General features: G+C 38.7%; 1 pseudogene; it reads right to left on the minus strand.

The window, feature by feature from the left end:
• Positions 1 to 2,543: 2,543 nt before the first annotated feature.
• LOC106666073 lies at positions 2,544 to 2,942 on the minus strand (annotated as a pseudogene).
• Positions 2,943 to 4,171: the final 1,229 nt, after the last annotated feature.

The raw sequence follows: 4,171 nt of genomic DNA on the forward strand, positions 1-4,171 counted from the left end.
CAAGGTTCCATCCATAGGAAGACCTGCTCTGAATGTCGATCCCATATTGAAACGACTTTTTCTCGTCCAAAAAGGCTAAATTGACTACAGACTGGCTTCAACAAAGCCGGACAAAACTCTGGGTCATTGCTATTCTATTGACGAACATTGCCAACTTAATAGGCCTGCCAAAGTCGCAAGGTAGACTTTTTTACGAGTGGAGAAACAGCAGAACATATCAATCCTCGGGTATCGGTGTTTTTGAAAGAAAAAAAAAGCCCATTTTGTATGTCAGGTTCGATTACAGACAGGGCCGTTGGATTCGAACCCGGGTTCTTTACCTTATAGTGATGTGACTCCTTTGCGGCCACTGGCACACCTCTCGTCGCAGTAGGTCGCAAAATATAAAATCCCAAAAACCCGATAATTCATGCTCCTATCCTCTCCGATCATTTCACTCGCCACCACCATCCTCTTGTTGTCCTGTCCTGTTTGCAAAGCCGAATTTGAGTTTTTAATCAAAGTTGACTTATCCCATTTTACCCGCCTAGCAAATCGAAGACGTGAACTTCTGCATAAATGGTGGTACGATTATCGGCAATAAATTTGTGTTAAGAAATTACTAAATTGTAGGTTCATAATGGGGTACGTAATAAAAAGTCAAGATATAACTAAATCTAAAAAAATGTGGTAGCTCAATTTGATGATATGTAATTATGATAAAAATTCAATTTACACCAAAGTCTAAATTTAAAAATCGCACTCCTGGAAAGTTGTTTTTCGACTTATCCAATTTTGCACGTTTATACAAAACTATGAGAGAACCGAAAAACCCGAAATGAATATGTTGAAGGCAAGGCTGGGTCATAAGGTCGACGAGGAAGAATTTTGTTTCTAGCTGCTTTAATTTATAAACAATCTCCCTTGAAACGTGAGGTATGCTGTCGATTTCCTTACAATTTTCCAATACTTGTTTGTTTTTGGTGCATTTAGACAAATTCACTGCAGTTGTTAATCACTCTATCCTCTCCAAATATGAATTTGCTCCTAATGTACATTAATTTCACAACCAATTTGCCATGTTTTAATATGTAGCAAATTAACGAGTTTTTAACCCTTGGTTCAAAATAAAAGTGCGGCCTTTAAGCACCCCTCCACCTTATTCATGCTCTGTCGGAAATAGCTAACCGGAGGAGCTGGTGCGGAAGGAAATCGTAGGCCCCTAACGTGTGTGATTGCAGAATGCAGTTGCGTGCACATGCACCGGCTTCCGACCGCACTGATTTGCAACTTTAATTGCTGATATCGGTGTGCTTTCAAAATACACAGCCGAACGGCACGGAACGATTCAACTGGGTCAGTCAGAAATTTTAACTTTTTTTTTTGTGTTTGTGTAAATAATAACGGCGTGACAACAATCCGACCGACAGAGTCGTTGACACATTGATAAATATTTATGATTCGTATGATCTGTGAATAACTGCTTGGAGAGATGATTCAGGTATGGATTTGGCTTGTCTTGTAAATTAATTCGCTTTTTGCCACCTATATTCCATTTAATTCATATTTTAACCTTTACGAAATTTTTACTATGGTTAAACAATATTTTAATCTTACTCCAAAAGTTGTCAACATTATTATGATATTCAATAGCAAATCTAATAATATCACTTTGGAAATTAGTTTTAATGACACTTTTGTCTTCTTAAAATTAATAGTTAATGGTATAAGTTTAATTATTATAAAAAAAGTTGATACTATAAGATTTTGCCTTTATAAACTACCCACGGATAATCTAACATGAAATGTACGTTTTAACGTTATAGGTTGTTCAGTCAAAAAAACTGCTTAATCAAAATTATTATATTTAAAAAATTTACCTTCTTTCTATAAACAATTTCCTAATGGGTAACCGATTTTTTTAATTCTAAAACGAAAAAATTGACTGTTTTAGAAAAAATAAAATCAGAAAACTTGTAATTCATTTTCAAAATATTTCATTTAATGAAATTGTCATAATTCCGACAGAGATGAAAATATTGTGGAGGCAAGTCTGGGGAATAAGGTCGATGCGGAAGAACTTTGTAGCCCAGGGGCTTAAATTTACACAAAAGCCCCTTTGAGGTCGTTCTCCTTCCGATTTACCAATGTTTTTTCCCTGACATGGACTACGATCAGTTTTTTTAATGTAAATTTGGTTTTGGCATGTCCTGACCTTTCGTCGACATTTAATCGTTGACTGGGCATCGCCGATGGCCAACAAAATCCATTTTCATCCCAAATTATTTCTCTTGAGGACCGCGGTAGCCGAGTGGTAGGCTTGTATCGTCTCGTATACCGTGGGCGGTTGGTTCCATTCCCACCCTAGCCCCAGGAATTTCTGGACGTATATATGTCCTACTCGGTAAGGCCATGAGGTGAATTGAACTTTCGACTTGTCCAATGTAAAACTATAGAGGCACTTGTATTCAGTTGGGGTGGGTCCTCTACTAGTCTGAGAAGTAGTCCTTTTTGCTTCCGAACTACTGAAGATCCGAAAGCCTGAAAATTGACAGAAAAACGGCTTAAGCACGTTCTCCACGGATACGCCTGGCCAGTTGAATATCCTTAGGCATGATCGTGACTCTCTTGGCACAAGTTGGTGTCTCCCAGACCAACAAAGTAGGCTTCAGAAGCTTCTTGGAGAGCCATAACGGCCGAACTCTGCAAACACAAGTCGGTTTTGAAATATTGGGATTTCCCTGACCAACCTCTGGAAAGACATCTTACTTATTAGGAGTTCAGTGCTCTTCTGGTAACGACGGATTTCCCTAAGGCCGACGGTGGCGGGCCTGTAGACATAGGGTTTCTTGACTCCTTCGGTCGCTTGGGCCGATTTCCTGGGCTTTGGTCGCCAGTTCTTTCCTGAGAGCTTTTCCTCCGGCGGATTTACGTGCCTTCTGCTTTGTACGCGTCATTGCGAGCGAAATTCATGCGAAAAGTCGAAAAAACATTTGTCCTCCGAAATCAAAATTTGCACCGCACTTTGTGTTTCAGATCTTTCTGAACAAATTTGACCTGTCCGTCTGTGGTCAATTCCTTGTTACCGGCAAAACTCCGAAACCAGGCGAACAATTTTTATGAAATTTTCAGAGATTGTGTGAATTGAGTTTTCGAATTTCATCCCAATCTTATCAACGATATCGCCTGCGCATGCACAAACGTAAAATCTCAGAAACCATTTTCGGATTATTATGAAATTTTCAGAAATTATGCACGTTGCTTTCCAGATGAACCTCTATAAATTTTATACCAAACGGTTTAACATATGCGTATGCAAAAAATGTGAGGAAGCTGTACATACTGTTCATCTGCTTGTCATAGGTTTTTCCTGGCGTAAGAAGAAAGGAAGAAATGTTTTCCTCCATCCCACATCAACTTTACGTCAAAGGTGATGTTTCATGAGGGTTTCATCCACAGTAGGCTTGAGTACTTCGCCTTCAATTAATAATGAAGCCTTCTTCGGGGCTAGATTTCCAAATCCACAGCGGAACATTTTGCGAACCAACATTCGTTACTCCCCCATCCGCAAATAACTTACTGTCACTGTTTTTATTTGGTTGTTCGATTTTCTCCAACATCGCTGATTTTGATCGCTGATTTTTTCAATACCATTTAACAACAAAATAATTGAATAGTAAATGTGTATTTTTTAATGTACTACTGCTAGTTTCATAACCCGGCAAACCTCAGAAATCTTCTTAAAGATTCGTTATTTAAAAACCTTGAAAGTAAAGTGTGTGGTGAATAGTGACCGTTAATCAATAATTATTCAGAAATCGTGAGATGCGGTCTGGTGCAGTGATTTCTGAATAACTTGAGAGTAAATATAAATGTTGGTATTGTTTCGGATTGGTCTAGTAATAGTGTGTGTTAGGTGCTCTCTCTCAAATTTAGACGATTCAGCCAGAAATCAGAAATATTTCAGCCCTCTCGTCGCCGCTAGCGGCTGAAGATTGCTCTCCCGGTCAATTTGAGCGCTCAAGCATAATATTTGATTCAGGTGAGCTCCTTTTATATTATATTCATTGCTTATGTATGTTTGTTTTTTTTGTCTGTCAGGCGCGGTTAGACATTAGATATAATGGTTGGGTGCCTCACCCTTCTTACATCCCTGAACTATAAAAAAAATTGCAAGATTTCTTCTTCCGCG

This window comes from Cimex lectularius, unplaced genomic scaffold (assembly GCF_000648675.2).
Source record: "Cimex lectularius strain Harlan isolate CLEC.00 unplaced genomic scaffold, Clec_2.1 scaffold5, whole genome shotgun sequence".
Taxonomy (NCBI): domain Eukaryota; kingdom Metazoa; phylum Arthropoda; class Insecta; order Hemiptera; family Cimicidae; genus Cimex; species Cimex lectularius.